This window comes from Thermobia domestica, chromosome 18, assembly GCF_964235325.1.
Source record: "Thermobia domestica chromosome 18, izTheDome1.hap1.1, whole genome shotgun sequence".
Classification (NCBI taxonomy): domain Eukaryota; kingdom Metazoa; phylum Arthropoda; class Insecta; order Zygentoma; family Lepismatidae; genus Thermobia; species Thermobia domestica.
The window spans coordinates 127050009-127063420 of NC_137471.1; the positions used below are offsets into that span (position 1 = coordinate 127050009).

The 13412-nt window shown below is 35.8% G+C and overlaps 1 protein-coding gene across 2 annotated transcripts in view; it reads right to left on the reverse strand.

Annotated features, from left to right (window-relative positions):
* Positions 1 to 3369, reverse strand: part of LOC145674775 (uncharacterized) — a 163601-nt gene extending 160232 nt beyond the window's left edge. The window contains exon 1 of one of the 2 annotated variants that reach the window (XM_081744974.1): positions 3237 to 3369. The gene's annotated coding sequence lies outside the window, so the exon portion shown is untranslated. The remainder of the gene's footprint in view (positions 1 to 3236) is intronic. The other variant, XM_081744976.1, reaches the window with a different exon arrangement.
* Between the last annotated feature and the right edge of the window lie 10043 nt (positions 3370 to 13412).

Sequence of the window (13412 nt, forward strand, 5' to 3'; positions counted from 1 at the left end):
AGTACTGTGATGACGCTTTTTGACCACTCTGAGGGATATGATAATAGTATTGAGCTTCTCACTTGGAACAGACTACATAGTATTGTTATCATTTTCTTGAGTTTTATATTTCAATACAAATGTGTTTAGTGTTTATAGTGTTTTTTACGCGTCTTCAAACTGTAACAGTGTGCACCTAACTTTTCGTGGATCTGAATTTTTCTGTCACGGCACCCTAGTGCATTAATAGTTTTATTCTGAAAATAATGTTATAGATTATTTTTTCCAGTGTTGGTGGTGTAAAGATCTTCACCTTCAGCGCAAGCACATGTTACCACAACACGTGCTACTACTTACAAACAGTCCAAGCAGACGAGAGACTACAACTAGGAAGACAGGGAACGAAGACGATGGAACCCGAGGAGAAAAGAGCTAACAAGATACTATCTATAAAAGCAAAGCCTGAAAAGGAACCAGCATCAGTTTGACTACTGATCAAATAACCTACACCTGCACCGGAGGTCGCTTTGGATTAAGGAGTTCACCTTTACTAAACCCGAGGTTTCTTTTCTTAAGTAATCCAAACAGAAACCAAACCTCGCGAAACTCCTTTGTGGTGATGTTTCCTGCAAGACTCACCTAACAACCCCGCAGATGTTCTAGAGGCTGCTTTGAGCAAAAAAGGCAAAGTGCTAAACACCTTTTCCTTCACCTTGGTTAGTTACAAGAAATACATTGCTAGACAGATCTTGGTAAACTATATAGATGTTATAATAAAATTGTTGAACGGAAAACACCCGGACCATTACTGACTCTCCCTCAAAGATATTACAATATTTATAATCGTATACTTTTGTGTAGTCCAGAAAGATACAGCATACAGTTTGTTTCACTGAAATAATAAAATGTAAAGAAATCTCACAAATCTCTCCTTGTTTAATTTTTCACAGGGGCACCAATAATCCGTACATTTCGGTACACGTATCGAATAGAAAAGAGTTGGAAATAGTTTGATTTTATATATAGGCCCCTACTTACATTACTGTAGTTTTTAGAAAATATTCACTCCTTTCATTTATCTTAAAAGAATGACATGACTTCAAGTTGTACCCCTATCGTTAGAAGCTGAATATCCGTCATTTGTAATTAATAACTTATATAGAGGTTGTTGGGGAGTACTTCAAATTATATGCTCGTATTCAAATTCCCTTAATAGATATTCTTGCGTGAGTATCTGTTCAGCCTATAACTCCCAAAGGAACCATTTGTGCTCCCAGGTTGGTCTCTATTTTTTGTCTTATCTGGTATCAGGAATGACCTACCAAACGTTGTCGGTGTTGTTTCGAATCACCCTCTATATACTTCCCCTTCTTCTTTGACGTTTCCTTCTATTCATTTAAGTTCAATCAAAAAGTTACATATGGCTACAGTTTCTTCTAAACTATTATGTCTTTGACAAAGCTACTTTGAAGTAAAGAAAAAGCTGTATTGTGTTATTTTTACACCAGGGCAACAAACACGCAAATATTAACTGGTGCAGGTTTATTGTAAAATTTACAGAATTGTATATTTTACATAAACTCAATATTTTAATAGACAAATGTGCAAATATTTTTAATATCTTGTATTCTTACCTCCAAGATGTCTAGCTATGTAGAAATCAATTAATGAATGTCCAATCTGTTATGCCAGTATTCTCCCACAAAGTAGCATGTAACACTTGTAAGTGAAATGAAGTAAACAAAGTAAGTGGGCTAACTCATGTTGCACAACTATAGAAATGTCCGAGAGTTAAGGGATACACATAAGTGATGAATTTACGTTAGTAATGTGTTATTGCGGAAGACAAATTTGTAAGCGATGAAAACATAGTGCACAAAAACATAATTGAGCACGTTATATAAGAAATATATATATTAAAACATACAAAGTGTTTTGTCCTGTCATCTTTTATATGTATATTCAACTTCGATGACGCGTCTGTTCCTAACCGACGAATCTCTTTGATTCGACACTAGTCAGCATGCTGCGGTCCTACTCTGACTCTGTTAGATAGCATTCGTGCTTTTTACTAGCGACCTAGCACAAGTTGATTTGTGTCATTTATACAATAGTTGTGTAAGTACATGATAGCCCCCCTAAAGTGAAGCTGTAAAGAGGGATGCAAGTCCACGACTCAAAATTGATTATTAAAGATTCAAATAATAACATTAATAAAACAGAAATCTTAAAAAGTTCCACGATTATCCGGGCTCAGCTAAACGATGCTGCTTGTGAGAAACGAAAATAATGGCATGAAAAACGTGGCGCGACCTGGGGTCGAAGCAAGGTCCCCAGGCACCAGAGGTGAACGATCTAGCACTGAGCCACCGCGGCCCTGAAAATACCAAAACTCGAATTCCTGAAAAACAAGTAAATACGGAATGATTTCATATATGGATCAAATACTATAATCTGCACCCATTTTTGTTTAAGATTCTCTATCGTCTTGTGTTGCTAATGTCTTTGGAAGTCCTCCGCAAAAGTGCTGCTTAGTTGAAACCAGAAATGTCCATAGTTTTGTCTACTACAACATACTTGGCGGGTAAATTTCGGAAATATTGGAACCCTCTCCAGTTATGCTACATGTTATATTACAAAATACTCTATATATGAAACACTTTAATCAACTACGCATATTGTAAATACAAGGTGTACAACAATTGGTGACAAATGTGTAATCAATAACAAAGTAGTTACTATTCAATTGATATACGAGCTCCATAAGATTTGTAGGTGAGATATCGATCACTTGTGATTTTATACACAACAAGTCTCTGTGTGCCGTGCTATATGTTTATATGTCCCTGTTTTGGATGTAACTGACTTGTAACTCAACGTAAGCTACCTCAATATAACGTAACGTAATGGAACCAAATGAAGTACATCTTAGTACCTTTTCCGATACAGCACAAATTCCAAGATATGTAATTAATAATAATCATTACTTCATTTAGGTACAAGCTACGTAAAGTTTTTATGGATGTTATCGATTACTTGTGTTCTTGTGTACAGCTGGTTTATGTGTGCCGTGGCACTTTCAAACTACATATTAACCGTCTGGGTTTCTCAAACTGTACATTATTAATTTACGTTCGAGGAATCTTCCACAGGTAACTATTTCTCGCTAAGTATTGCTTTTCATCTATACAATTTTAGAACCCACGTAACTGTATTATCAATCTCAACCACTTACAATACAGAAAACTTAACATTACCTTTCTGGCCCAACTGAATCTAAACTTTTTGTTGTGAATTCTTTGTTGTCATTAGAGTACGACGTGCACGTGTGTTCAGCCACTGTTTTTCTTACGGTATCTACATTACTATCAAATACAGATGCTTCTTCTACTATAGATTCTGATTTTACTGCATCAATGTTTAATTTCACATCCGAAGAATACATAGCTACATCCTTCACAATTGTTTGATCTACGTCCGTTGTAGATGATATTAATTCTTTCTTGTCAGTCATCAGTTCGTATGCCCATCCTTTCCTTTCGAGTGGATCTTCCTGAGGACAATTCTCGATTTCTTGTTTGCACATAAATTCCACCTTAACAGACGCCTCACCAGCCATTATGACTTCACGTTTAATATGAATATGCAACTGTGCTTGATACTTCCACTTTATTTTATGCTAGTAGTGTTCATGAAACAACTTACAAGGACGCTCACAGAGGAAGCTTATACTTGCGGTCAAACATACAATTACAATTTAAAAAATATAGATTAACTGATCTTTGAAAACAATATTCTCGTTTGATCGCTTTCGTTGTGTGCTTCCAGTGTTGCCAACAATCTCTGAAGAAAATAAGCCAAATAAGCTGCAGAAATAAGCATTTTTACGAAAAAAAAAAAAAAAAGACTAGATTTTGAAATGCTAATATATAACCATCATCGTAGATTTTCAACAGCATTTTTGTTTGTAGGATTATTTATAAGTGAGTTATAGTAAAATTTGAAATGTTGAATTTTATTCGTTGAAGATTAACAAGCAACAATCACTTTAAATTACAATAAACCCATTAAAAACTAATATGATTTTTGAAAGTCAACAGCCATATTGTGAGTTGATTTGAAATAGTCATCATCGATTACGTCGCAGCTGGCCCAAGCGATGGAGCAGGATACACTTTCGTTGAATACTGGATTGGTTATTTAGATTACACTGGTCGGCTTGAAAATCCTCCCACGAGGGTGAAAGAGTGTACCGGATATATTTCGAGGTTCTGATTACCAATACATCATTGAGAAAGTCCCAGCACGTAAGGTTTTTTTTCTTTTTTTTTGGGGGGGCGGGGTGCTCTCTCCATAATTGACAGAAAATCATATTTTTCGTAATTAATATGTGTTTTCCGGGTTTGGAGTGCAAAACTCTGAATTTTTTTATCTTAATCCAAGAACTGTTACTAGGCTATATCTCGGGCTCTTCTCTAGCTCACGAGACCCCGGGAACGTACCCCCGCCCCTTAGGTTGCAAACATTTATTGTCGTTCCACACTGCATACACTAAAACCTAGGCGTTGAAAAATAGGCGCCAACACATACACCACGTTGTCGCGTAAAACAAATATTTCAGTTTCGAGTTGATCTTCGTGTTAGAAGGTGGTGTTACGCTGTGTCTGTGTAAACTGTAGGTGAAAAACATGTCTGCGTGAAATATTGACGTTGTGTTAAAGGAACATGCCGAGAACTTGCAACAATTCGACAGATTCATTCTGCTACATATGTGGGGAAGTGATTTTCAAGTGACAAAGTAGGCCATTATCACCGTTCCTGAAGACAGCCTACCATCAGTACTTCGGGTGTAAAATCGGCGACCAGGATCGCGTTTGGGCCCCGAAACAAAGTTGTAAATCGTGTGTGCCTATTCTCACAGGATGGTTGAAAGGTAGGCCTACACATAAATCGATTCCGCTCGCCTTAGCTATGGTTTGGCGCGAGCCTAGTGATCATGTTTCAGACAGTTACTTCTGCCTGACTAATATAAAAGGTTTCTCAAAAAAACATGAAGCATAAAATACAGTACCCTAACTTGGATTCCGCGAGGAGACCTGTGAAACATGATGTTTGTCTGCCTGTACCCGTACCACCAGACTCATACATCCTGTGCATTGTTCCATCCGATGAAGAACCTGCTGCTTGTGAGGATGTTGCACAATCTTCGAGTACAGTCAGATCCCAATTACGCTCCAGTGCCTAACACTAATGAACCACAAGTGATAAGTCAGGAAGAGCTGTATGATCTGATCAGAGACTTAAACCTTCCCAAGTCTAAGGCCCTGTTGCTTACATCACGACTTCAACAATGAATCTACTAAACTAAGATGTGAATATAACGATGTATAGGAAAAGAGAGGTGAGCCTAGTTCCTAATTTTACAAAGGATGGTGATTTGACGTATTGCAGTAACATTCCATCGCTTATGGGACAATTGAAGTTGAACTACAACACTGAAGATTGGACGCTATTCGTAGATTCCTCTAGGATAAGTCTCAAGGCAGTGTTACTACACAATGGCAATGAAAAGCCAGCCATCCCTATTGCTCATGCTGTACATATGAAAGAAACATGCGAAACCTATTGCAGAAAATAAAGTAAGAACTGTTCCAGTGGTCTGTATGCGCTGACCTTAAGGTTATTGCCATCCTCACCGGTTTTCAAGGAGGTTGCACAAAGCACTGCTGCTTCTTGTGTCATTGGGATAGTCGAGCCAAAGATCAGTACACCATTACAAAATGGCCCCCAAGGAAGCAATTGGTTCCAGGGGAGATTAACGTGGCTAATGAATGTCTTGTGGATCCGAAGAAAATATTCTTACCACCCATTCATATCAAATTAGGGCTCATGAAGATCTTCGTCAAGGCTCTGAACCGGGATGGTGAAGCATTTAATCATCTCAGAAAACTATTCCCAAGACTCGTGAGCCAAGGTGAAAGGTGTTTTTACGGGACCTCAAATCAGAGATGTTTTTAAGGGTGCTGTATTTTCTTCTAAGCTTAATAAAGTGGAAAGTGAGGCTTGGGAGACGTTTCGAGAAGTGTGCAGTAACTTTCTAGGGAATTATAAGTCACCTGATTACCAATACATTGTGGGAAGGTTAATTACTTCATTTCGGAACATGGGATCAGTCTTGGCAAGTAACGTAACGCAAGTAACGCGTTACTTTTTCAGTAACGTTTCCTAGTAACGCGTTACATTTTTTCCAAAGTAACTGTAACGATAACGCGTTACAAATTTTTTAGTAACGTACCTAGTTTGCGTTACTTTTTCGCGTTACATTTCGGATGAGTAACTACAATATATGTATATTTTTTCGGAAACAAATGTTTCTTTCCTTGGAACAACGGAGCATGAACGATGTCAGTGACCGACAGTTCCTGCACTGTTCGCCTTTTCCCGTTTCGCCTTATGACCTCTAGCAATGAAATTAGCACGTAAAACCTGTTATCACTTTTCATCTTAATGCAAAGCGGAACGGGAAATGTTGATGTGCATTTTCCCGTTTCGCCTTACGAACTTTACGTTGGTAGGCTTGCAAATACATTCATAGATACAATTTGATTTGTTTATTTACATAACAAAATATAGTGCCACTTGCAGCATTTGGAAGACAAGGACAGCCTCAGGGAAATCACGTGTACTGATTGCAAGCACCTGGAAGATTTTGTCTTAGGTTTTGACAGCTCCAAATCAATACATTGAGTGAATGAACTACGAGTGCAATGGTACTGGTAGTCTATTTTACTTTGAATGGTATTGTTTTTATAAAGATGGAGAACGAAAATATTTTATCGTTCGAACATTTGAAAAAATACTTTTTCTTAAAAGCTGAAGATGATGGTGAACAGCAGTGGCGTATTTAGGGTGGGGCTTCCGGGCTGTCCCCCCCGAAATCTTACTTACTATAGTAAAGTATATAAAATATCTTGCAGAATTTTCACATTTTCAGGCAAAGCCCCACCGAAACAAAATCGTAAGTACGCCACTACTGAACAGAATTAGAAAGTAAAGTGGTGCCCCGGCGGGAAATATTTATCAACAATTAGGGTGCCATAATGAACGACATTCAGTAAGGGTTTAATATGAATAAAGGGTGTTCTGATGAGCAGGCCTACTTTATTGATGTAATGTTGATGGTATGTAATATTAGGGTTCTTTTAGATCAGTTTCCATATCCTAAAGTCCCGTTGATTATAGAGTTTGGAACAACAAGCTTTAAAAAGCATGTATCGATTTTAGAGTTATTGGCAATTTTGATTCACCCCCAGTTCATGTGTTTTCATTTCGTCAGTTGTAGTGTAATGTTTCTCTAGATTCTGTATTTTTAATTTTACATAGCAACATTGTTATTATTATATAATTAGTTTAGGAGAATAATAATAAGCAACCATTTTTTCTAACGCATAGGGATGGACACGAGTCAAGCTAAAACTCGACTCGAATCCAAGTCGAGTTTTGAGTCGAGTCAAAAGTAATATTCTCGAGTCGAGTTCCGAACCGATTCATTGTTTTTGGCGTCGAGTTTCGAGTACAGTCGAGTTTGATAAGTGGCTCGCTCGTTTTAGCTGGTTTTGAAATCATGGGCTGATTACACTGGAAAGCGAAAGCCATGAGAAATGTAAGCTAAGCAGTAATATGGAATATTTTTGTGTTGTTCACGAGAGGGGACACTGCTCGCTTCTCGTCCCGTCTCAATAGCGAGAATACAAGAGATTTTTTATAACAAGCTAGCTCGGCTCGGCTTAACTAAGCCGATGGCTCGAGCCGGCTCGCTTGGGGTGAACCATCGGCTCGAGCAGGCTTGGTTGGGATAAGCCATCTGCTCGGTTCGACTCAACTGAGCGAAAGGCTCTAGCCGACTCGGTTGGGTGAGTTGTTGGCTCAGCTCACTTCTCGGTTTGAGTCGATAGTGAATGAGCTGTGAGCCGATCTGCTCGAGTCGTTGACAATTCTAAACCCGAGCTGAGCAGTTTTGAAAATATTTGGCCAGTGCCCTATAACTTTTAACAACATTTGGCTAGAGCCCGAATAATCAACCTAGACCCTCAACCCAAATTCAGAAGCTCGTGAACAATGTCCTTGACTCCTAGACTTCACGACTACCGAGGTTGGCAATAAACTACTTTTTAATATTCATATATAAACAGCCTATCTTTCATGTTTATACACAGTGTTGTTATAATAATAATAATAATAATAATAATAATAATAATAATAATAATAGCGGTAGTAATAGCAGTACGGAAAACTGAAGTAATAAGATTTTTTCCACATATTCAAAGTTTCGAACCTAAAAGTAACGCGTTACTTTCGAAGTAAAGTAACAGTTACTTTTTTGAGGCAAGTAACGCGTTACTAACGCGTTACATTTTAAGAGAAAGTAAAGTAACTTGTAACGCGTTACATTTTTATAAGTAACTTACCCAACACTGCATGGGATGTAATGTGTCCCTAAAGTTACACTTCCTGCATTGCCACCTGGACCTCTTCCCTGAAATGTACAGCTTGGGGGAGGTCTCTAACGAACACGGGGAAGGTTCCACTAGCAAATAACTACCATGGAGAGGCCTTACAGTGTCAAATGAAGTGTGAATATGTTGGCAGACTTCTGTTGGAATATGACACGCGAGACACCCTGTAGTAATTACAAGAGGAGTAGGAAAACCAAGTAACACGTAAGTGTTTAACTTTTTATGCAATTTTATCTGCATAATTTATATTGATATTTAAATTATTATGGGTGGAGAATAGGACCTTTGGGCGGATATTGAAACCCCCCTCCTGCCTGAAAACTGGTACGTCCTGGAGAAAAACAGGTTACAGATTCGAACTCAGGAGCTCGAAACCTATAGGAATCACCTATTTTCTTTCGTGGGGACGAAAAAAGCTTCCATTTTGCCGACCAGTGTTACCATTGTTCCAATTTTTAGTAGTACTTCTTTCGACAGATCATAATCGATACAACGCTTCTAATTTGTCCGAACACCCAGGTGAATCGTCATGATTGATTGTTCTCAAGTTAATTCGATATCCAATTTGTTACCTTTAATAAATTAAAACCATCTCTGTGGCTAGAAGAACACATTACTTACTAAATTTGTATAAGACATCTGTCATTATTGCAAGGAAATACGAGAATTAAAAAGTAAGGAAGGGAACCGGTACGTGAGCGACATTAAAATTCTTTCATGTATTGTTAAGTACCCGTACCTGTAAATCTGTCCCACACAGCAAGGAATATTTCCTCAATCAAAAGAAAATATTTTCCTTGGTTTCCAAAAGGTTTTCATTCTCTGGAGATTTCCATGCTGGTATCCCCAATGTATTCCGAATATTTCCCGAAAATATTTTCCCAAAAATGTTTGTAAAACATTTTAGAAATTACCGAGAGTACATTTTGAGAATGCTAGCCGGAAAGTAAATCCAGGAAAATATTCTCAAAATATATTAGAAATGTTGTTTTGGATGTAATGTAATATGTTTTCACTGTTGAGAAGGGAAATGTTTTCGAAATGATACTAAAAATGTTTTCCATATATGATACGGAAAACAATGAAACAAAATATATTCCATATATTTAAAAAATGTTTTCTAATACGTTATTTGCAATATTTTCTATTTTTACGAGAAAACATATTGAATATATATTTTTAAAAAGGTTTAGAATATTTTAAAAATAAATTCTTTCGTGGTATAAGAAATATTTTTCAGCAATGTTTTAAAAAGGTTTACCTAATTTTTACAAAAGTATTTTGGTAATCTTCTCTTATAACTTAAATAAAATATTTTCGTACAATATTTTATTATTATTTCCAGAATATTTTATCGAATTTTGAATATAAAACTTCAAAACAGGGAAAATTAAACACATTAAAAATGAATAGAAAATGTTTTCCGTTATGTTTTGGAAAATATTTTGTTTTTAGTTACCAAGATTTTCTGATATATTATAGAAACATTTTTACATTGTTTTCAGAATATACTCTTCCGTTACTGGAGAAAATATATTCCTCGTTATATCTGAGAAATATCTCAAATATTTACCGGAAATATTTTTTAAAGAAATGTTTAGAAAACATTTTATGAAGTAAAGGAAGTATATTTTTTAGAAAGTTAGAAGCAAAATAATGTATAAACTAATCATTTGCTGAGCAAAACTGTATATACGATTGTACAGTTATATTGTATCACATAGTGTCTGATGAAGCCAAAGAGTTAGTTGGCGAAACTGTAACACATGTTGAATTTTAATGAAAATATATAGTTTTGCTCAGCAAATAATTAGTTTATACTTAATTATAACAAAGCAAAGCTTCTACTTATGGAAAAAATAATGTAAGGAAAATTTCCACAAATTGTACTAGAAATATTGTGTTGAATGTAATGTAATGTTTTCAATGTTGAGAGAGAAAATGTTTTCGAAGTAATACTAAAAATGTTTTACATACATGATATAGAAAACAGAATAGGAAATGTATTCCATATATTTTATAAATAGTTCCCAATGTAGTATTTGCAATCTTTTCTATTGTTACGAGAAAACGTATGAAATACAATTTTTAAAATGTTTCGAGTATTTTAAAAATAAATTCGTTCGTAATATTAGAAATATTTTCCAGAAATGTTTTTAAAACGCCTATTAATTTTGTATGCAAATGTTTTTATTACCTTCTTCTGTAACTTAAATGAAATATTTTCATACATTATTTTAGAATTATTTTCAGGATATTTTATCTAATGTTTAATTTAAACATTTAAAACATATATTAATAGGGTCTAATGAATAGAAACTGTTTACCATCGCGTTTTTGAAATATAGTTTGTGCTTTTAGCTAATAATATTTTCTGATATATCAAAGAAATACTTTCACATTATTCTCACAATATATGCTTCAGTTACATAAAAGTAATATACCTTGTTGTACCTAAAATGAATTTTACGGGAAATGTTTCTGGAACATTTTTCTAATTTATATTGCATATCCTTAGTTATTACGTTGGATATTTTTTAATATTTTGGAGATTATACACACACACACACACACACACACATATATATATATATATATATATATATATATATATATATATATATATATATATATATATATATATATATATATATATGTGTGTGTGTGTGTGTGTGTGTGTATGTGTGTGCATTGGACGAGTCGGGCTTGGGAAGTCCAGCTATGTTGTTTCCTTAGCCCAGGCCGGCTGAAGACTGAAAGGTATTAAAAACAATGCAACTTCTACAGTTGGTATTGCTCAGCGGCTCCACTTTTGCTATATAGAGAATTAATTGTTCTCCCTATGACCAGACTTGGGCGGGTTGGCTCCACTATTAATTTGTTCCGGGTCTGGCTTGGGCCAAAAATTTCCAAAATTTTCCCGGGCCTGGGTTGGGCTGGGCCGGGCCTATCTACATTCGAGCCAGATTAGGCTTGGGGCGAAAACTTCGGCTCTTGCATGTCTCTAATATATATGCCACATTTAGTAATTTCGTCATAGATTTAGTGATTTGCTATTGAACTAGTGATCTAGTATATACTTCGGGTAAATCTGCACATTCTAGTGATTTTTATGGCGTTTCCTTCCTGATGCAGACAAATAACAAGGAAATGGTTCTTAAAATAATTGTATATTGCAGTTCGAACGAATATAGAAACATCCAATTATTCTTATTTCCCCTCTGACTGAATGAATCCTCTGCTAGATAACGACCTTTAATAAACAGCGGCTATCTTTGGTCTGCTACCTCCTTTTGTTAGCAGATATGAGATGGACTAAATTTGTATTTTTTTCAAGGAAGTGAAGAAATAATTATCTGGTACATTTATGTTTTGTCACGCACACAGGCACAGTCTTTACTTGCTTCCCAATGAATTTGAGGAACATAAAATAAATAAAACGTAAGTACCAGAAAATAGAGGCAAGTCAGACATCTTCATTTGTAACACATTTGTTGAGAACTATAGTTAGATATCACGAGCAAGCCCTCTAAACATGTTCCATCCTTTAATTTTATCCGTGTAAGAATTCCTGATTTCAGGAGAAAATTTCCATTAACTATGGCATATGAAGTTCTACACTCTTATACTTTGTTTATGTATGTGAGATCACATGAGAAACCAAGAAACAATGGTAATAGGTTTTCTTCTAGAAAATTTCTTCCAGGGGCAAAATCTAAGTGTGAAGGTGCTGAACTGGGACTTTCATTGCGTCCCTTGTGCAAAAATAAAAAGTAATCGCAATTGTTATTTATTTTAGTTCTTGGGGGAGGGGGAGATAGAAGCGAACCCTCGGAAGGATCTCTGAAAAAAAGAAAGACTGGATTCTAACCGCCACTGTTTGGTATATTACACAAAGTAAAGTTGTAGTTACATTGTTCCAATTCACAAGAAAGGCGACAAAACTGACTGTAATAATTATCGGGTCATTTCTCTTCTGTCAACATCCTATAAAATCCTTTCAAATATTCTATTACCAAGATTGACCCCATACGCAGATGAAATTATTGGAGATTATCAGTGCGGATTTAGACGAAATCGATCAACTATCGACCAAATATTTACCATTCGTCAAATACTCGAAAGAAAGTTGGAATACAATACCCCGGTACATCAACTATTTATTGATTTTAGAAAGGCTTACGACTCATTTAGGAGAGAAACATTATACAACGTTTTTACAGAACTTGGAATACCGAGAAAGCTAATTAGATTAATTAAGATATGTTTAAGTGAATCCCAAAGTAAAGTCCGGGTAGGAAAATTTTTGTCCACGAGCTTTCACGTCGAAAATGGCCTGAAACAAGGAGATGCGTTGTCGCCATTATTATTTAACTTTATGCTGGAATACGCCATAAGGAAAATCAAAGATAGCAACCAGGACCTAGAGTTGAAAGGTATTCACCAGGTTATGGCATATGCTGATGATGTAAATTTAATAGGGGATGATAGGAGAACAGTAAAAATAAATGCAGAGATCTTATTAAATGCTTGCAGGGACATGGGTTTAGAAGTAAATGCAGAGAAAACTACATGGAAGTGCGTCGGGACCGTAATACGGCAAATTGTGGAGGCGTTAAAATATTAAATAATACTTTTGATAAAGTGGATATTTTCAAATATTTAGGATCAATATTAACAGACGAAAATCATATTCACGAAGAAATTAAATGTCGACTAAAAGCAGGGAATTCGTGTTATTATTCGGTTGAAAATCTCTTGTCGTCGCGAATTCTGTCGAGGAATTTGAAGCTTAAAATATATAAAACGATAATCTTGCCTTTGTTCTGTATAGTTGCGAAACAAGGTCGCTTACCCTGAGGGAAGAACATAGACTAAAAGTATTTGAGAAGAAGATCCTGAGACGAATATTTGGAC